Source organism: Canis aureus, chromosome 11, assembly GCF_053574225.1.
Source record: "Canis aureus isolate CA01 chromosome 11, VMU_Caureus_v.1.0, whole genome shotgun sequence".
Taxonomy (NCBI): domain Eukaryota; kingdom Metazoa; phylum Chordata; class Mammalia; order Carnivora; family Canidae; genus Canis; species Canis aureus.
Window position 1 is genome coordinate 57,172,733 of NC_135621.1, and position 22,949 is coordinate 57,195,681.

At 36.9% G+C, this 22,949-nt stretch overlaps 2 long non-coding RNA genes across 4 annotated transcripts in view; both read right to left on the reverse strand.

The window, feature by feature from the left end:
• The window catches only part of LOC144324127 (uncharacterized), a 325,737-nt gene that overhangs the window by 57,860 nt on the left and 244,928 nt on the right, over positions 1–22,949 (reverse strand). The window lies entirely within an intron of this gene.
• Positions 10,600–11,715, reverse strand: LOC144324128 (uncharacterized). The gene is made up of 2 exons (XR_013389542.1): positions 11,079–11,715; positions 10,600–10,917 (listed from the first exon to the last, which is right to left on the reverse strand). It is a non-coding gene; the product is annotated as an uncharacterized LOC144324128 (long non-coding RNA).

Below are 22,949 nucleotides of genomic sequence, written 5' to 3' on the forward strand. Positions count from 1 at the left end.
GAGACCTCAGTGAAACTAGGGTCACCCAGCAGAGGAGAATGCTGTCTCTGTCTCTGTCTCTGTCTCTCTCTCACACACACACACATTCATGAGTGTGCACATGCAACTATTCTTTATCCCCCAAATTTTAAAAGTCAAGCCACATTTTTAACCCTCCCTGCAGACTTACCACTCTCACTTTCCTGCATTCCACCAATACGGGCCTCTAATTGCTTCAACACCCTGCAGAGATGGAGGTGTTTTTGTTCTTTGTGGGTTTTTTTTTTTTTTTTCCTCTACTGGCCTCAAGAGAGATCTTTTCTGCTACATTTCAGAGTAATTTCACTGATCAGTATTTGACAAATATTAAAAGAGAAACAATTGTCCTTTGAGTGCTTCTAAAGTTAGGTAATGAATCAACGGACATGAGATTTGATTAACAAGGTCCTACCTACAATTTTATTGAATCTAGTAATTGATGATAATTAGTTATTTTAATATTTAATCTCAAGCTTGCAACATTTTATGAGAGGTGAATCGGTAAGGTTTCAAATCTTCACATTTTACAGATTTTAGAACTGGAGGATTGAACCGAGTTTTCCAAGGCCACAAATAAGTGTTTTGGAGAGCCCAGGCACCCTGCTGCTAGAACTGTGCTCTTGTGACCACATGCCACAAAATAAAACTGCTTCTAAATTGGTTTTCTTCTCATCTAGAGGTTCAGAGTGACTGGGACTTAGGAAATTATTATTTATCATACATTCTGACAGCATGTTGCTGCCATTCTTATGATTTACTATGGAATGGAGAAAACATTGCCAACCAAGCATGTCAAAGCCACATCTCATTATACATTCCATTTGCTCTTCAGAGCATGGCTCCTAGTGTATATGTACATGTGCAATTTCTATTGTAGCAATAAAATAAAATAAGCCAGTTTGGCTCTTTTACCTATTGAAGGCCTTCAAATGTATGCGACCTCTGGGATACATCAAATGCTTGCCTGGATTATAGCCATTTTTTGGATTACAGGATCTTCTGATATTGACAAGGATATAAAGAAACACAAAATAAGGAATAGTTGCTTATTGATGCTTTATTCTTGCTGTCTCTCCAGAGCCCCAGATTCATCTAATGCCTGTCTTTAGAGTTGAATTATATCTCGATTTCTGGAGAGACTTCCTCCACTGAAATGCTTAAGAGGATTACCACTAACAGTACTGTGCCCACCCTATGTGTTTTGCAAGTACAATGCTCAAGTAGGAGTTTTCCTTTCTTATTTTTAAATTTTACCCTATCAGTTCTTGCTTGGCAAAGCAATGCTCTTGAAACAAGTGACTACTTGGAAAGAATACTCCGTATTAGAGAAAAATTAAGTTTATCTCAACAAATACTCTGTTCTGGCCTTTAATGTCAGCTACTGATTATGAAAATAAAAGTATATTGGATACATTTATAGGCAGTTCTTTGGGGTACCTAGAGTGCTCAAAAGGCTTCTGTGTACAGGGATAGAGAGCAAAGCTCGTAGTCATTGTGGCTTCATTTTACGCTCAGTACCCGTGATTCAGCATGTGATGTTGCTTCGCCTTTTACTATTTTATTGCTCTGCTACTGAGCATATTATGCATTAGCACTTCAACAGGGAAATTTAAAGAGTGTTATTCTATTTATTTTAAGTGTCATATAATTATGAATTGATTTACTAGCCATTGTAATGCTACAAATGGTAATTAATTTATTTGCATAATATGTAGTTTCATAGAAGTTCAATTATAATAAAGCATTTGCTAAATGCACCATGAAAATAGTGTTTCCAGAGAGAGCGAGAATCTGAGCCTGAAATCTCTTTAGTCAGTATGTGGTTGTCAACACGGGCAATCCCTTCATTTCAAGATGGAAGGGAGGTTTCCTTAGCCCCATGGCTCACTTTCTATATTTTTTCCTTATTTTAAAATAAGATATCCAAGACCTTTGAGATATGCTAATAAGTACACGAAGTAATATGAAGTTCAGCATATTGATGCAGTTAATAGCCAAAATCCCTTTAGTCAAAATTGAGATAGAGATACATAATTGGTTACCATTTTGCCTGAACAATGAGCTAGCAGAGGGCAGCCCTGGACCTTGTACCCATGTCTGCTTCCCGTGGATTGCTGGCTCCCTCCCTCAGTTAAGACATGGGGGAATAGAAGGTGGGGTGCCTATAATCCTCACTGTCTGGAAACATGGAACCAGCACTAGGAAAGTGCACATTCCTGGTTCCCAGACAGTAACTAAATGGTACAAAAAGCCAGACTGACTCATATCAAAGAGTTCTTGAGGACTCTCCCACTAAAAACAATGCTTTCCACACTTACCCATGAAAAAGAAGAACACAAGGGAGAGAGGAATCCCTCTCTTGGTATATGGGTATGTCTTGCATGTCAGTCACTACCTTGACCCCAGCCTGCCTCTCTGGGAAGGAGGGGAGATGAAGAAAGAACCAGTGCTTTTCTTGTCTTACCAATAAAATCTTGTTAGTAGTTCCTTTTCAAAAAAAGTCTTTTCCTCAAACCATAGCATGTGACAGAGTGGAAAATGTCCTGAACTGTGATAAAAGACATGTGACACAGACCATGGCCTTTAAGAAAACTACCTGATTAGTCAATTTATTATTATATTTATTATTTGTCTCTACCTACTGCAATCAAAGCTCCATGTGACAGAAATCATTTCACTGAATCTCCTAAGTGTGGTATGTTGCCTTTTTATTTTCATTCATCTTAAAGTCTTTTCTAATTTTCCTAATGATTCCCTCTGGATCCAAAGGTTATTGAGGAGTGTGCACAACCTAACTAAAGTGGAGTCACTTACATCAGGAACAAAATAGAAATGATCAAACCAAGCACATGAAGGAACAGAATCCTTCCTTATGAGAGTTTATAGCCCTTCTTAGAAATCAGCATAGGGTACTAGCCAATTCCCAAATGCCAAAGCTATCCATGTCATCTCTGGACTTCCTTGTTCCCCTGATTCAGTGACCCTGAACCAAATGAGAAAGAAAACCCCTAAGCAACCAGTCAGCTGAAAAAGCGAAATAACTTTCATATGTATTCCATAAAAATCCCTTAGTTGGTGAGTAACTGGGAATTAAATGACCCATAGCCTGGAGTTTCCCTGCTTGCAGGTCAAAAGCCTCACATTTAAATTGAGCTTTCTGCTTTGTTTTATCCAAGTGCAGACTTTGCTTTTTGACAAGTGTATTATTTAATTTCCACATATTTATGACTTGTCCAAATTTCTCTTTATTATTGAATTCTAATTTACTTATATTTTGGTCAGAGAACATAGTATGATTTCAATTATTTTTTTTAAGAGTTTATTTATTTATTCATGAGAAAGAGACAGAGAGAGAGAGAGAGAGAGACAGAGACGCAGGCAGAGGGAGCAGCAGGCTCCATGCAGGGAGCCCTACATGGGACTAGATCACAGGTCTCCAGGATCAGGCCCCGGGCTGAAGGCGGTGCTAAAGTGCCGAGGGCTGCCCCTGATTTCAATTCTTTTAAACATATTAAAACTTGTCTCATGGGATAACACATGGTTTATCTTGGACTGTGTTTCATGTGCACTGAAGAATATATATATATTCTGCTATTGTTATGTGGAGTTTTGGGTAGCTGTCTGCTAAGTCTAGCCGGTTTTCATTAAGTTGTTGATCTTCTCATTCTTATTATCGCCAGACTCTCTATTATTGAATATGAGATACTGACACTACCAACTACTGAATATTTTCTCTCTGTTGCTGTGTCGGATATTACCACATGTATTTTGAAGCTGTGTTGTTAGTTTCATATATGCTTATACTTCTATGTTTTCTTGATGGATTGATACTTTAATCGTTAGGAAATGTTTTTTTCTTTTTCTCTAGTAGCATTTTTTTTGTCTTAACATTGCCTGGTATTAGCACAGCCATTCTAAATTTCTGTTTACTGTTTGGTAGATAGGTTTCATTCTTTCGCAGTTATATTTTTTAATCCTTTCTTTTAATCTCTTCCTTTTGATTGCAGTGTTTAATCCATTTCCATTTAGGAGAATTATTGATATGATTTACATCATCCATTTTGCTATTTATTGTCTATGTCTTATGACTTTTTGTTTCTGCCTTCATCTATTAATGCTATTATTGATATTAAAGAAATGAATTTACTTGAATTATTTTAATTTCCTTGTTTTATTTTGCTGTATTTTAAGAATTATTTTCTTTGTGAATTCCAGAGGATTAATACCTAGTATATACCAATTTAGTTTAGAAAAATATATATATGTATTTTTTATCATCTTTTTCCTCCTAATTTAAGAGATCTATATAAGGTGATAATTATAAATCCCAGTAGATGGGCACACAATTTATATAGACAGAATCTGTGACAATAATAGAATAAAAGAAGGAGAGGTCAGAGCTATACAGGAACTCTGTGATGGCTGGCTATGCCTTCTCCACTCTACTAGGCAGTTCACAGTTCCACCTTAGGCTTCACTGCCTGCTCACACAGAGCCTCAACATTATCCAGAGTTGAGAGTTTAGGGCCTCCTTAGATGTTTGTAGGGCATACATATAGCCCTGCCCACGTGCAAGGACTTCTAGATTCCCAACTATGAGCCGGATTTTTTTTTTATAGCACCTTTTGAACATCTCTATATCCAGGTAATTATGACAATTTTTCTAGTATTCGCATGACTTTACAGAGAGGTTTCCAGATATCTTTACCCCAACATTCCTATTGATATTCTCTAACATTCGATATTTTAATGTATAACCAAATGGTTATGTGCTGCTAAATTACTTAGGTAAATAGCAAATTTCTCTCTCCTTCCCCCCCCCCCCAAATGGCAATGTAACTGGAATGACTATTTCTTATCATTCAACTAAAATACATGCTAGATCTCGACATCTAAGTGCAAAGTAAACGATGGTTGAGTATATACAGGATTTCAGAGAGACATTCCTGTAGATGGAATGTAGAACCTACACTCTGATTAATCTTAAAGTTCCTTCAAGTGCCTATTGATTAACCAAGCCCATTGCAATGCTCGGAGTCTTTAATCTTGTTTATTACAAGAGCTAATTTGTGCACTTGGTGACTCTATATTTATGGCAGCTTCACATGTTCCCTTTAAAGGAAATTTCACATGTATGAGAAATGCTCTGAGTAGTTGAATTCCGCCATCATTATCTGAGGTTTAGTTATTCTCTGTCAATGACATATTTCCAGTTAAATCCTCATTGTCCTCAGGAAAGACTCCATCAGTCTCTTAGCATGTAACTTCATTCAGTGAGTTAGAAATGAATTAATGTCTTTTCATCAAATGAAAGTATTGTGTGGTTACCTTAATGATCATTTAGCTTGATCTGCATTCTGGAAGCAACGTTGTTATGACAGAAGACTAACAAAGCTGACACTGCTTAATTTGTTTTGATTTGTCACCATTCACTTTATTTTGTGATGCAAGTCTATGCTACAGAATTTATGAAGTTGGACTTCATTCTCACAGCAGCAAATTTCTTTTAAGTAAGTGGGATGTAGCTAATTTCCTCTGACAAGGAAGTTGGGGTACCCCTAAAAATAAATATCCCAAGTGGCACCCTTAGTAGTAGCTCATATTCCACGTGGTAGTAGCAACTGAGAAAAGGGATTCATTACTGATGAAAGTATTTACTGGGTATGTACATATTGTTTCCATAAATGATAAAATGGCTATATTTACTACAGAGCAACCATTACCCTACATATAGGCTCCATCTGGCAACATAGTGTGATAATAAACTTGGGGCAGCACCGAATGGAGATTAAAAGTAGGGTAACCACCTGCAGAATGGGAGAAGATATTTGCAAATGATGTATCAGATAAAGGGCTAGTTTCCAAGATCTATAAAGAACTTATTAAACTCAACACCAAAGAAACAAACAATCCAATCATGAAATGGGCAAAAGACATGAAGAGAAATCCCACAGAGGAAGACATAGACATGGCCAACATGCACATGAGAAAATGCTCTGCATCACTTGCCATCAGGGAAATACAAATCAAAACCACAATGAGATACCACCTCACACCAGTGAGAATGGGGAAAATTAACAAGGCAGGAAACCACAAATCTTGGAGAGGATGCAGAGAAAAGGGAACCCTCTTACACTGTTGGTGGGAATGTGAACTGGTGCAGCCACTCTGGAAAACTGTGTGGAGGTTCCTCAAAGAGTTAAAAATAGACCTGCCCTACGACCCAGCAATTGCACTGCTGGGGATTTACCCCAAAGATACAGATGCAATGAAACGCCGGGACACCTGCACCCCTATGTTTATAGCAGCAATGGCCACGATAGCCAAACTGTGGAAGGAGCCTCGGTGTCCATAGAAAGATGAGTGGATAAAGAAGATGTGGTTTATGTATACAATGGAATATTCCTCAGCCATTAGAAACGACAAATACCCACCATTTGCTTCAACATGGATGGAACTGAAGAGTATTATGCTGAGTGAAGTAAGTCAGTCGGAGAAGGACAAACATTATATGTTCTCATTCATTTGGGGAATATAAATAATAGTGAAAGGGAATATAAGGGAAGGGAGAAGAAATGTGTGGGAAATATCAGAAAGGGAGACAGAACATAAAGACTAAAGACTCTGGGAAACGAACTAGGGGTGGTAGAAGGGGAGGAGGGCGGGGGGTGGGAGTGAATGTGTGACGGGCACTGGGGGTTATTCTGTATGTTGGTAAATTGAACACCAATAAAAAATAAATTAAAAAAGAAAAAAAAAAGTAGGGTAACCATTTATCCTGGTGTTCCTGAGATATCTCAATTTACACTTACTGTCCCAGTGTAATTATGCCCAGGGCCCCCTTTAACTCTCAAAATTATCTCAATTTGGGTGGTAAATTACATATAGTCACCCTAACTAAAAAGCACAGTCTCTGAAAATGACCACTGTGGATTCAAATTCATATTCTTTTATCTAATGCATATGTGATAAAACAGTTTACCTTTAAAAAAAATATTGTATTTATTTATTCATGAGAGACACCCAGAGAGAGATGGAGACATAGGCAGAGGGAGAAGCAGGCTCCCTGTGGGGAGCTCCATGCGGGACTTGATCCCTGGACCCCAGGATCACAACTTGAGTCAGAGGCAGATGTTCAGCCACTGAGCCACCCAAGTGCCCCAACAGGTTACCTTTTTTATGCCTCAATTTCCTAATTCATAAAAAGATAATGGCAGTAGCATCTGCCTAATAGGGTTATGTTAATTAAATGGAATAGTACCCAAGTGCCATATCTAATAAAGAATCTCCTATACCACATGCAACAAATACAATTTCTAGGCTACATTCATTAAAAAGATTTCTCTTGTCCCATGAAATTGATTTACTCCAAATCCATTTTTAAAGAGAGAATAAAGACCAAGGGTCCACCGACTGATGAATGGATAAGAAGATATGGCATATTACTCAGCCATAAAAAAAGAATGAAATTATGGCATTTGCAATGACATAGATGGAGCTAGAAAGTATTATGCTAAGCAAAACAAGTCACTCCAGGAAAGATAAACACCATATGACTTAATTCACATGAGGAATTTAAGAGCCAAAACAAATGAGCAAAGAGAAAAGAGAGGGAGAGGCAAACCAAGAACAGACTCAAAACTATAGAGAACAAATTAATGGCTACAAAGGGTGGGGAGTGGGTGGTAGATGGTTGAAATAGGTGATGGAGTTTAAGGAGGTCACTTGTGATGAGCACTCAGTGTCGTATGGAGGTGTATTATACACCTGAAAGTAATATTACACCTTATGTTAACTAGAATTTAAATAAAAACTTTAAAAAATAAAGAATAAAGACAGAAGGGGGAGGGGAATCCCTGGGTGGCTCAGTGGTTTGGTGCCTGCCTTTGGCCCAGGGCACGATCCTGGACTCCCAAGATCGAGTCCCATGTCGGGCTCCCAGAATTGAGCCTGCTTCTCCCTCCTATGTCTCTGCCTCTCTCTCGTTTTCCCTCTCTCATGAATTAAAAAAAAAAAAAAAAAAAAAGACAGAAGGAAACAGCACTAACAAAGTATAATAAAATATGAGTGAATTTACTAAAAAGAATAAGACGTATTTTTTTTTTAATTTTTATTTATTTATGATAGTCACAGAGAGAGAAAGAGAGGCAGAGACACAGGCAGAGAGAAGCAGGCTCCATGCACTGGGAGCCCGACGTGGGAATCGATCCTGGGTCTCCAGGATCGCGCCCTAGGCCAAAGGCAGGCGCCAAACCGCTGCGCCACCCAGGGATCCCAAGAATAAGACGTATTTTTGTGAGCAGTGCTGAACTATATTTTCCCCTCCGGGATAGAAACACTTTAAATTAAATATCAGAGCAATATCCTAATATTTTTGTTATTAATTCACAAGTTTACATCTATCTGGATCAGGTGCTATCACAGGCTCTCCCAAATTTGCCATAATATTATCTGAAAATCTTAGGAAATGAATAGCACTATTCCTTTACTTGGAAACCTCTGAAGTTAAAATTGTGCCTTCTGGTCCCTGGAGTACACAATTTGCATTCTACTGATTATAGTAACACCATTGTACTTAAAGCTTCCCCCTTTGGGTGAATGTAAATCTCTGTCTATTTGATCCCTTGCAGGGAGCTTTTCATTTCAATAGAAAATACAAAAACAGTCTTTTACCTAAAACACACACACTTGGAATAAGTTAATACAGAACTTGGAGGAATGTAACTCAAGAGTCTTATTGCCTTGCCTGATCATAAGTGAAACGATACTAAAGTGTATTTTTTTATTAACTTGCATTGGAGAGATTTTTTCCTAATTCGTATATTCGGCTCACATTCTAAGGATGCAAAAGTGCCTGCAACAAGGCTTCAGTAACTTCTCTCTCTAATACATCAATGCCAGTCAAGAATGTGGCAGTAGGCAACAGCAAAACTAAGTCTGCATTGCAAATTGACAATAGGATTTTGTCCTTTTAGAAGTAAAAAGGGAGTCCGCTATTCTCATTAAAGACATAGCTGATATGTTCATTGAGTGAGAGGTCATTTTTAAGATAAAGTGACAGAGCTCTACTTCACTAATTTACCTTGGTTAAGAATTCATGCATGATGTAGGCATTGGTGCTAGCTCAAGAGAAGTAGAGGAGGTGAAATTAAAACTGCTATTCAGTAGTTTGATTATTTCCTTGCCCAGTCTTCTTGGAAATTCCTCAATTCTCCCTTTTGTCAATAAGACTTAAGATGGTGCAAAAAGCAGAAGTTTATCTTTCTAACCTTTGTGAATCCAGAGTAAACTGGCTACCTAATGGTAATAAAGACAGTAAAGATAGGTAGTAAATGGTAGTAAAGATAGGTACAAGTGGCCTCATCAGAGACATATAGGGCAAATGGGACATGAGGTGATGATGGATGTCCTCACGGACAAGGCCTTATACTTTGGGTAAATGGTGTCAGAGAAAGCTTGGGGGTTCTGTCGTTGTTTAGGCTGAATGAAGTCCTAGGCTCCACACTGTATTTTGCAATGATAGCAACAATGACCAGTGCAAGTGTGCCAAGGAGTATGTGTACTGAGGAGTATTGTATAATAAAGGTATCTAGCATACTGCTTCTTGAATTAACTGCTATTTGAAAAAAATGAAACTATTTAAAACAATTATCTGACATGGCTCTTAGAGCTCCTATAGAAGACGTTTAGACAGCAATTTGTAAATTAAAGATATGTGTTAGATGTCCTGGGACAGCAGTGGGCACTAGACTAAGGGACTCTCTAAAAGTGAACAACTGTTCTTCCAATGAGATAATGATATATTTACTTTATCCACCAAAGAACTGGTTGCCTGATCCAGTTATACTATGTGATGGTCTATGGTATTCACTGTACATTAAAGATAAGACAATAGTCAAGGGCAGTGAGGAAAAGATCTTGGAAAAAAAATAATTACATATAATTTGCTCTATACAACCTGCAGTGACAAAAAAGGTAACTCCCCATTTCTTCTCTCAGTTGAAACAATAATCAATTGATTGTCAAAGCAGTATGGTATTATAAATAAAAGCATGACCCTTGGATTTAGGCTTTCCAGATTTATGTACCATCTCCATTCTTAGCAGCTGTTTTTTTTTTTAATTCAGTTTTTGTATTTTAATTCCAGTATAGTTAATATACAGTGTTATATTAGTTTCAGGTGTACAGTATAGTGGTTCATATACTGCTCAGTGCTCATTGTGATAAGTGTACTCTTAATCCCCTTCACCTGTTTCACCCATCTCTTACCTGCCTTCTCTTTGTTAAGCTTCATTTTTAACAAAGTGCCCTCAGTTAAAGTTATTTTTTTCAACAAGAATGTTGTTTACTTGAAGCACATTTCAGAATACATGGTTCTAAAAGGTCTATATAAAACACTGCATCCAAGAAAAATAGAATATACATCTTTTTCAGGTACACAAAGAAGATTTCCCCTCGTTAAATCACATAAAAAGAGATATAACAAATAATACAAATTTAAGAAGACTGAAATCATACCAAGTATATTTTCAACCACTGTGATATAAAACTAAAGGTCAACAACAAAACAAAGCTGGAATATCTACAATGAAAATATTAAATATTTAATACATAAACAACACACTACTGCACAAGCAATGGGCCAAATAAGAAATCAAACAGCAATCTCCTTGTGGTATTAAGTGGTTGATTTGAAATTTTTCTCTTAATACAAGCATTTATAGCATAAATTTCACTCTACATCTGCTTTTGCGGAATCCCACAGGTTTTGGAATATTGTGTTTTCTCTTTCTTTTGTTTTGAGACATATTTTGATTCACCATTAAGAGCTATTTGATCTTCAGCAAGTTACTGCAACTCACTGTGCCTCAGGTTCCTTACCTGTAAAATGCAAATAATCTGAAATACAAAGAGATGCAAACATTTAATCTTGAGTATTACATCAGATAATCCACATAAAAACACTTAGAAACATACATGTTATGAAATCTCCAAAAATTAGCTTTTAAACTTTGATCAGGCTCATTATAGACTATGCGTAACAAAAATGGCAATATTACCTGTTTGTATGTACAGATAAGTCACAGTATCCCAGTGTCAATGTTTCCAGTCCCCAACTCCTTATGATGCAGGCAGGCTGGGTCGAAGGACCTGGAGAGACATCTCACAGGATCGGTCAAGAGGGTCTTTGGCTTCATGCAGGATACAAATCAAATGTGAGCCAGAGAAAGTGAAAGCAGAGTTTATTGAATAGCATATGTGACACAGAATAGCAGTAGTCCTGTCTGGGAGACTCAGAAAGGAAAGGAGAATGAGTCTTGTGGTTGCTGAAGGGTTTGGAGTTTTTATTGGAAAGGGATCTAGGGCACATGTTTCTTCAGGAATCCAGGGTAGGGTGAGTGTCATGTAAATAGCAGGTGTCATTTCATTAGTCACTGAACACACTATGGAATGTTGAAACCAGCATCAGGCAACGTTTGTTCGAAGCTAACATCCTGGAACATGTTTGGAATCTGGCTCTTCTTAGATGTTATCAGGTGTTTGGAGCCTAGGACAAAACTCAGAGAATGATTAACTTTTGTTTGCTTTCCCCTTGAAGTGGGAACATAGTTTATTTGTCCATTCAGAGGCAAAATATAGAACATGAGTAAATGGCAGAAAACAGAGATGGAGCCTTTCTAAAATGGAGTCCTTTCAGCTTCCCTACCTCACTTACATCAACAAGGTGATGATTTTCAGTGATATCTGAGAGAATACCGAGAGTCAGATGACATACATAATTGCACAACTCTAATGCTAAAGGTTTTTTTCAAGGGTGTAGGATGTGCAGAGTTTTCTGTGGGGCTCTACTGCATGGAGCCCAAGCCTGTCCCCATCCCTGCCTGCCTTTCCTTGACCCCTGAACACAGTATCTTTCCATAGTTTCCTAGGAGTGAGCATCTCTTGACCAGCTCTTTCTAAGAGTATTCTGATACCATAGTTGTTTTGTTTTGTTTTTAAGAATTTATTTACTCATGAAAGACAGAGAGAGAGGGAGGCAGAGACACAGGCAGAGGGAGAAGCAGGCTCCATGCAGGGAGCCTGACATGGGATTCGATCCCTGGTCTCTGGGATCATGCCCTGGACTGAAGATGGTGCTAAACCGCTGAGCCACCCAGGCTGCCCCTGATAGCATGGTTGTTGAATCCTAATAACATAGTTGTTTCCTTTATGACAAAGGGCTTTTCCCCCAGAGACCACATGCAAAGGCAAGTTGAGTGTAGCCCAACCTCATAATGTACTTGGAACGTTCCCTGCTCCTGCTGACCAGCTAGGCCCTAAAATAATCTGTCTAGCCCATTCTACCACACTATTTTTTTTTTTTTATCTTCAGTTTAGTTCAAGAAACTCTTGTGTATTTTCTTTCAGTCCTGTCTCTTTTGGGGTCCTTCAGCCCATCAAACTAGTCTATGCATTATTGACCAGTCAAACCCTTTCCCCCTGATCTAACCCCTGACATGTGTTTCGGGGTTCCTTATCATTTTATAATGTTAGGAAGTAACCTGAAGATTCTAGCAATTAGGGGGTTAGTGTACATAGAGTACACAGAATGCTTTTAAGCGAGTGCCCAGCTCCACTTGTCTCAGATAATCTAACCTCTGACTCAACCCAAATATTTGGTCTAAGTGAAGCAAAAATAGTGTGCTCCATGAGTTTTCATCAATAGATATACCTGTATGTTTTATGTGTTATCCAAAATGACTGAAGCGAACGGACTGGGCCAGTGAGCAGAAGGCCAAACACTTGGAGTTGGGTGTGACTCCTGGTATACACATGAGCCTAAAGAGAGATGGAAGCAAGCTGGAGGTGATGTGATGCACCCTCTGGTGGATAACAAGAATGGAATATTGGTGACTGTTAGAAGGAAAGACACTGGGGAGGACTAATGAAGAAATGGTAAATCTGTGAGAATAAGCAACTAATGACCAGGAGCTGTGGAGTATGTATTTATATCTCTTCTCATCTGTAGAAGAAATACCTTTGTTCATAGTCATGTAATGATAACATTAAACATATGGATGCAAGATATACACATATTTATGAGATATGACTCATACGTTCTTACATATATTTCACCAAAATTAATAGGTATTTAAGTGAAGATATCATGTTAATTGTATTTTTTTCATCTTTTCCCTCTTAAATATAGAATTTACTCATTTTAGTGGTTGTACCAAATGATTAATCAGATATCCTAAAGGGAAACTCTATATCTGAGAAATCCCTGAGGAAATTCAAGATTTATTTGCGCTAATGAAATTTATATAATAGCAATTTTTAAAATAATGAAAAATGCTGCCTTGTCTTTTTTAAAAAGATGGTGATATCACCATTATCATTATTAATAACATCCTTTCTCTCTGCTTTTTTAGGAAGAGATAATAAACATTAGTTCATGAAAAGATAGAATAAGATCTATTAAAAGTATTATCTAATTCCTATTATTCTTTTTCCTGAGGTTTTTATGAGCCTCTCACATTTATTTAATTCTAATATAAATAATACATTTGATTATTTAAGAATATCAATCATCCAGCTGACATCACAGAAACAAGTTAGAGCCACAGTAGACCTAGAAAGTGTTTAGTCCAATTCCCCCACTTTCTAGATAAAGAAATTAGCTGAGAGAGAATGAGAGACTTGATTAGGGTAATCCAGTGAGACTGTTGGTACATTCCTCCCTCATTTCAATAAGGTAGTTCACTCATTTGGAGTTAATAAAAGAGCCTGAAATTTCCAATTCATGGTCATGTACTACAACTAAATTTTCTTCTCCACTGCTTTAAAATTGTTCCATTTTAAAGATTAACACAACTGAAGACTGCCTCTAGAAAGAAAATAATTCTCTCAAGAAATCAGGCCAGGAATAATTTCCACTTGATACCAATACCTGAGTATTCCTGCTTTTTTGAGCTGTGCATCTAGGGAAATTAAATGTAATCAGTTTTTCCCTGATTATAAGGTTTTTCTTTTTCTATATAGCTGATTGCCAGTGATAATTAAATTGCCACTTATCACAGTAGAGGTTGGGGGTTTGTTATTCTGCTCTAGTTTTGCATTTCCCGATCTCACTATACATTTAGGGACTAACAGCTTGAGTTCCTTCAATTCTTCCTTCCATTATTCTACTGAAATTTAACTTTAAAATGTGAAGGGCACTGATTCAGGCAATGAAGATTTGTTTTATACCAATTAGGTACTGGTTTCAGAATCATCTTTGATACAATACATCTTTCTTTCTGGCTTTTCATGTCCAGAATCCAAATCCACTGAGTCTCCATTTAAGAAACACATTCTGATAAATTTCCTCTCTATTTCTACTATCACTACCCTAAACTGGTTTTGTTTGTTTTAAATCACAACTAGTGCTCCAATCTTGTTTTCCTGATTCCCGAGTACTACACCAGACTTGATCATCTGAATTCCATGGGTTGAGCCTGGTCATTCCTTTTTCTGAAAACATCTTTGTGCCATTTTGCCATTTTAAGTAAGAGCATGTAATTATTAAAATATTCACCGAATTGTTTTCTTCTCCAAGATTTGCCCAACATCAACTCATTCTTTACTTTCTATCAGAAATACTGGGAAAATCTCTAGTGACCATAAACTCTTACTCATCATGCTTTTTCATGTTCAGAAATTTTAGGATGGCTCCATTAGTAAATGATCAGTTACGAATTCCATAGCTGAAGCCCTTTGTTTCATAGTAATGTCAGATCTTTTTCATCCAGACTTTTGCCTCATTACTCTCCAGCATTCGCTTTTAATATACTCCTACTTATCACATGTATTTTCTCCATATGTTGTCCCTACGGGGGCTTCTTACCTCTGCCACCTCTCACCTCAGCTCTGTATATATTTTCTTCTTCCAGCAAGACATGAATCACTTTTTATCTTTTGAAGATAGGAACCATATTTTATACCTTTTTTTATCTCCACCATTCTGAAAACAATGTTATATCCAGTAAATCCTTGTTAAAATAAGTATGCTCTCAAGTCAAAAGTATGGACAGGCCAAAGCATGTGGATTTAACTAATTAATGAGTACTTTTATATTATTCTCAATTTCTCAAACACTGATTTAATTCTTCCTTTTGTCTTCGTACTCATTAAATCTGTACCTATCTTAGTCCCCATCAAATTGTGGTTTGTTAACAGACAATTGATGAAATCTATGTTAATTATATAATGTGATATACAATTTCCTATAAATATGAGCAGTTGCTAAATGAAATCCAGAAAGATATGTTATCATTCTAACAAAGGTGAGGGTAAAATTCCTATGTTTACTGCTTATTTTTTTTTATTCCTTAATGAGGCAGTATACCTGGGAAAGCATCTATTAATAAGTGGTAGACAAAATAATAAAATGTTACTTTTAAAACTAGGCCAACGGGAATTAAGTTCTTTAATATGAGATGGACTCTTAGTAAAATTGCTAAACTATTTGATGAAATAAGCAAGTGAAAATAATTCTTCCAGTGTTCTTGTGTTCTGAGCTTTAGGGCAGAGCCAACGCCTGAGTGTTTGCTAGAATGATCATGAAAGAGACCCTTGGGCATCAGGATTTTCCCTGATTAATAGTAACTTTCCTTCATCTAAAGACACAAGGAAAAACATATTAGTGAGGAATAAGGAAAATATCTAAAGAATGCAACTGAGTCAGAAATGAGATTGGTCTTAATCCAGAGGCAGTGCTGCTAGGAAACCAGGGAATAGACACACTGGGTACATGCTATCACACTGATGACTTTTATCTGTTCCCCTGCAGTGTTAGTACTCACTCCAGGGATTTTAAAGATCACGTGTCCCCTGGCCCCTTTTTCCTTAAAGGAACTGTCTTAAATTCTCTAACTTGGGTTTATTAGAGTTTCTAGAGAGCAGCGCAGCTAGAAAGGGGCAAAGATGCTGAAGTGTTGAACAGGTGTTTACTACTTTGGAGTGCAAAGCCAAAAGCTGGATTTTTTTTTTAAGATTGTATTTATTTAGTTATTCCTGAGACACACACACACACAGAGGCAGAGACACAGGCAGAGGGAGAAACAGACTCCATGCAGGGAGCCTGATGTGGGACTCAATCCCTGAACTCCAGGATCATGCCCTGGGCCGACGGTAGGCACTAAACTGCTGAGTCACCCAGGCATCCCTAAAAGCTGGATTTTAAACATGATATCTAATAAGTTTTGGGGACTGGGTATTAGCACCCAGTAGTAAATGTTTATTTAAGGAATATTTGACATCAGTCTGAGGGGAGGACAACTTTGAATTTCAGGATAAAAATAAAAATTGGTAAGTAGATACCAACTATGTGGAGCTGAACTTCTGGTTACAGCAGAATAAAGAATTAGGAGCAATTATTCAAATTAGGACAAATTAAAACACCAAAGAGCCTTTTTAAAAAAATAAGGAATTAGGTGCCTAGATGGTTCAGTCAGTTAAGCATCCAACTCTTGATTTCAACTCAGGTCATGATCTCAGAGTCATGAGATAGAGCCCAGTGTAGGATACTGTAGGAGTCTGCTTGAGATTGTCTCTCTTTTCCTCTGCCCCTCCCCCTGCACTTGTGTGCATGTGCACACATGCTTTCTCTCTCTTTCTTAAATAAATGAATAAATCTTAAAAAAAAAAAAAAAGTAAGGACTTAACAGGCCAAAATCCTGGAGCAGATGAGAAACCAGAGAGCAAGGTCAAGTGACCTTTCCCCAAGGACCATTTTCCCTTTTGGGGAAAAAAGATGGCTAAGAAATTTAAGGCTAAGCTTTTGCTTTGGTGGTCTAATCAGTCTAAGAAAACATAACTTGAAACACAGGGTCTCCCTAAGTAGAGAGTCATCTGATATATCAAGCTTCTGAATGACAATACTGTCCAGAGAAACTTAAACTGGAAATAAACTTACATAAACTTGAAGCCAACATGCTCACACTCTAGATGAACTGGGAAGTGTCCATACAATGGTAAAGAGCCCTAGACAGATGACAGAAGTAAACAGTAATCTTCTCGGTAACAATGGAGTTTTATTATAAACCTCAAAGTATTCCTATGAATAATTTTCTCAGTAACAATGGAATTTTATTAGAAACTTCAAAGTATTCCTATGAATAATCTTTCAAATAAAAGGTGACTGAGCTCCTGAGTGCATACAGAAACAAAAAGCAAGAAAAGCAGCAGAAAAAGAAAGAGGCTAGAATGATTGGACACATATTAAAAATAAATGATAATATCTTTAAAGGAATCAGAGACATGCTTCAAAATATTTGCAGGAAGTTATAAAAAGTAAAATAGGTTTGAGGAATAATGGAACAAGTTCTGGAAGTAAAAATCAAAATAACCCAAATGAAGGACTTAATTGATGGATTTCATTCCAAATTAAACACTGCTGTAAAAAGAATTAGTGTATAGAAAGATAGGTCAGAAGAAGTAATCTAGAGGCTTGCTGCTCAAAGTATAGGTTAGAGGCATTATTTAAGATGAATATGGCTGAAATGTTACAAAAGAAATGAAAGATACCATTCCAAGTCTTCAAAAACTCTGTAGAATCCTACTCAGGATAAGTAAGCAGAAATGCATACCTAGGTATATCATAATATAAAAGTGCAGAAAACTAAAGACAAAGAATATAATCTTAAAGCAAGCCAGAAAATCAAAGAACAGAAAATAGAGGTAACAATGAATTGATTCAACTACATAATTATCATTCTACCACACATGGTTTTAATTATTTATATGGTTTATTTTAAAGGCAACATATGGCATCTGAAAAGTTGGCATATTAACACAAGAACTGGAGTCAGAGTGCCGGAGTTCAAAGCCTTGATTGTAACAAACCAACCGCATAACCTTGAGTCATTTACTTAGCCTTTAACTACTATCAGTACTTTCCTCAGAGACTTACATGATCATTTAGACGTGGCGACGCAAATAGAACCTTCACCACAATACCTGGCATACAGAGACTACTCAATAAATGTTAAGTATTATCATGAGTATTATTTCATAATGTATTTTAAACAGTATTCACTTGCATTTTATAGTGCATAGAGTTTTATAGGTGGTTCTTTAAAAAGGGTAAGACCTCTAACTTATTTTTTCCAATTTGTACATTAATGAAATATTTTATTTATGAGGGATATTAGCATGTTAAATATATCCCTGGTGGACATGTGAAAAGTGCTCTGAAAACCAAATCACCATGAAAATCCTAGTTGTAACTTAATTTATGCTACATAAAAATTGCGTGCGTGGTAAGGCTTGATATGATCATTACACGGATAATCATAACAAATGCTTACAATATGCTCACCATGTGCCACGTTCTGCTCTAAGTGCTATAAATGTATTATTTCATGACAAACTTATGATGTAGGTACAGTTATCATATCCATCTTACAGAGCATGAAATTTGAAGCACAGAAAGGAGTCCGCCCATGTTAGAGCTGGGAGTTAATCTTTGACTGCCTGGCTTGAAAGTTTTTGCACCTTACCTTAAATGAATAAACTGAGCCCTAGAGAGTCTTCCTTGGATGTAGTGAATTAGGATTTAATTTCTGTGCTTTCAGTATTCCAGGAGTACTCCATTACATCTTTCATCTAACGGCTTATAAGGGGTCACAGTGAGCCTATTTGGCTTATGCAAAAAACTTATTACATAAAATACTACTAAATTAGCAATTCAAAACACTTAAATTGTTTTATACCTACTTCTTCCCCTTTCATGTTTCCCAAATTATGTTTTAATTCAAAATTTGAATAGGCCCTGGTAAAATGTGTCTGCAAATAGTTATGAATTAGATAGGGTACTATTTCACAGTGATGTCTGAATATTGCCTTTCCAAGTTTGATGGAATTTCTATGTAAAACAATTTTAAAATACTATTTTCAAAGTCATTTTAGATCATTGGATATACAACTTAGGGCAGCCTAAAATGTTCCTTCGTCTCTTGTTTAGAACACTACTATGCATATGTAGGTAATTATGAATTGTATATGGATTGGAGAAGTTGGATTTAAAAGAATTAGAATGAGTGAGAACATGATGAAGGTGGCCAAAAGAAGAAACCTACCAAAATAAAAAGCATCAGGAAGGAGCCCCAGAAAAATGGCAAGAATGTATCAAAAGAACCAAAAAAAATCAAGTTAGATGTGTGTTAATGGTGTGAAATGCTACTGAAGCACTTTTCTTGCTTATGATTGCTAGCTTTACTATTCATTAAGTAAGTTCTTATTTCTGACAGAGTGTGATGATTCATTATCTTCAAATGGCAGGGATGGCATCAAGCCTGACATGTCCTGGGCAGTGAGAAAGCTATCATTTCCAAAAAGCTAGTTAATCCCTCCCAGGCAGTCACCAGGCCATTAGACAATGGGAAAAGCAATACTTTCTGCTCTACTTGGCATCTATTTTGCTTATTCTGAAAGGAAAAATGTTAGCTAAATTATAATCTGACTTGGCCTTTATTTAACAGTTTGGGGAGTGGGGTGGGTGACAATAGCTTCAGTGGTAAGCACAACTGATAGATTTGATAACTGTTTTTGCAGGGTTTTTTTTTTCTAAGTCATTAGTGAGTGAGAGCCCTTAGGAGAAAATACTAGAGTATAAATTTAAAATGGCAATGATTCATAAAATTTCTTTCTCATAAAAAGGCCATGCTTTTGTGGAGCTCTCATTTTGCTTTCATTTATGCCTAGTTAGCAAACCATTATTGAAACATTCTTTTGAAGAAGGCAAATGCTCACAGTATCAAGTGTGGCAAAAAGAGAGGAATGACACCTTGTCTTCCTTGTCATGGAGTCTAAATTCTTAAGAAAGGGATGATTAACAGATACTCCAAAGATTCACTTATACATCCAACTTCTTCAGTTGTGTATATTTACCTTAGTTAGCATCTATTATATGCTTTGCACTTTGCTATATACTGAGGTGACAATGACAAATGAGACATATGACACTTAATATAAGAGAATTCACAGATGAATAGTGAAGCTGCTGTGTAAGCAAGCAATTGAGATATAGCGTGATCCAGTATGTGGTATGTGCACCGGCAGTAACGGCCAAAGGAGGATGTAATCAACTCTCCAAGGCATGAGGAATAGGGAGGGTAGGGATGACCTGATAGAAAAGGAGGTGTCTTCTGATGGTCCCCTAAAACATGATTTGGAATGTGTTTGCAAGATAAACAAGGTGAAGTGGGGAAACATCCGAGGCACAAAGAAAAAGCTAGTCGAGGCAAGAGAGAACATCTGGAGGTCAAGGCAGAGTGAGCAGTGCAGTATGGCAGGAGCAGAAAAAGTCAGGGAAAATAGGTTGTTAGGAGAAATCACAGAGGGTGACCTTGAAAATCTGTCTGGTTTTGAAAAATAGATGGCAGACGTGTTTATTTTTAAAAGGATGTTCAAGAGAAAACTTGAGTCAAGGTAGATCTAGGATGTTTCAAAAGGTACCGAATTTTTCCTTTTAGATCAGAAAAGATTATTTTCATACATTCTCTTGAACATTCTTCTGTCCTGATATTCCCTAACCCCAGTCTACCTATTCTTAAAGACTAGGACCCCTAAAGCTTGCTGAATATCCCAGCCCACACTTTTCTCTCTTCTCTGAACCGCTAATTGTCTGAGACAATCCTTTGATACTTCAGCATCCTTGTACTTTTAAACAAGCTTCTAAATTTGTAGATCAAGAAAATAAAGCCTAGAGAGATGAAATCACTTGCTGAGAGTTTTTGATATTCTGCTTTACATTTCAAGTTAACATTTTACATGTGTAAATCTTGTGTCTCCAACCAGATTATAATCAATAAAGGGCGGGCTTCCATTTTTTGAATTTTTACTTTCCCTTCTATGAACTCAACTAACTGTCTGGATGATAGGTTGTCAATATGAGTTTGCAGATTGATGGGCAGGGACACTTGCTTTCTTGAATACTGTGCTTTTAAAATTGAGGAAAAGGGGCTTTGGCCATTTAGAAAAAAAATAAACTAATATTTACTATTAAAAAAATGAAACTCACCAAACTTTAGTCTGCCTCTCTGCCTTTAGAACCTCCTTGTCTTTGTTCCTACACTAAATAAAAACCATTTTCTTTTGGAAGGAAAAGACAGGGGACTTATGCAAGCATCCATTAACCAGAAAATTATTGTTGCCCCTCCCCAGCGTACCTCTGCCATGAGACATCATGAACACAAACATGGTTTCAAGACTATCCATTATCCATCTCTAAGGTGTCAGTTTGCAGGCTCTTGCTTTTACACATACTGAATTTCATGTGATTATTCCTACACCTCACGATTTCTAAACTGCCCAGATGATCTTCTGAGTCTCCCATATCACTCTTCTTGACTGAAATCTCATCTAAAAACCTTGACTCACCTTTACATCTATGCTTTTCTCAAAGGTATCTTACACATGAAATTAGCCCCCCAGTCTATATTTCATCATAAATATTAAAGCATTTCTGCCTTAAGAGTTTTGCATTATGTAGTTGTCTTGTTCATTAGATTTTGAAACCCTTGGAACAGGAGATTATCAAGTCTACTAAAATCAGCATGTACTGATATTCAGGGAATGATTTTCTTTGAGTCTTAACTTCATTAAGTCTGTTGTTTATTTCTGAGTCTATTTTCCTAAATAAGCTTGCTACTAATAGATTTGTTAACATTTCTTCCTTCCCTGTAGATATAGACTTAGAATCCATATCATATTGTCTTGCTGGGCATTAACATTTCTTCTATTTTTCTTGACCACAAAACATGAAGTTTTCTTGCTAAGGAGCTTTTATTTTGAAGAGTTAATCCTCAAACATGGATGGATGTTTAAAAACCAAAAATTTAATTAAAAGTCTCTAGGAAGAACTAGCTAGATGAAACTTTTTTAAAAGGTCTCCCTTTCCTACATTGACTTGACTCTGGATTTTAGATTGACAGACCTATACACCTGATATTGTCATTCACTAAGAGTACCTCCTATCTCAGGGGCAGACTTAAATTAAACAAGCTCACAGACCGATGCATAAAACCAGAATGCCTATTTATTGATTTACAATGAGAAAAATAGCTGTTACGTGGACTGGAATACTAATGCCAACATTCTATTCCAGAAAACCATATAACAACTCCTACTTGGGAAGCTAAATTATAACGTGAAGATTGCTTAGTGAGTATGAGATCAGAACAGGGCAAGATGAAGACCTTTTGAGGCCACAAGCATTTTAGCATGCCTCCCCGCTTCCCTTACGTTATTCAAAATTAAAACAACACAAAACTACAAAACTGTGAAATGTCCAACGAAGTTTCCATTTACCCCATGATGAAGACTTTCATACTCTCATTGAAACATCAAATATGACATTCTTTCAAAATTAATTTTCTTGTGATCTTGGTTTTTCAGTGTCCTCAAGCACACAATTGGTCATCTGGGCTCAAAACAAGAGGAGCTAGCTCTAGCACTTGGAGTTTTGAATGCAACAAGCCTGGATGCAACTGATCAAAACTCTCTCCTCTAGACACTGCTTAGATAGATGCTGCTAATGTTTGCAGAGTGACTCTTCTTTATGCTTGCATAGCCTGATTCATCTTTTTCTGATTGACACATTCCTTAAGTATGTTAATGTATTCAATCAATTTATAGTCAAGGAAGGCTGATCTGAGAATAGTCTGTCTAAGAAGAGTTTGCATATCTCTGATCTGCTCCATTGTGCATGGATTTCATAATGTAGAGCTCATTCAAAGGGCAGTGAATTCCATCCACCCCGTAACAATCACTACTGTAAGGGGAGAAAATACACTATATCCTCATAGCACAAGCAAGGCCAAAAGACCTGTATAGGGTAACTAGTCCCATCTACAGGTATTATGCAGGGTAGGATCAAATTTATATTAGCCTGTGCGAGAACACAGGCA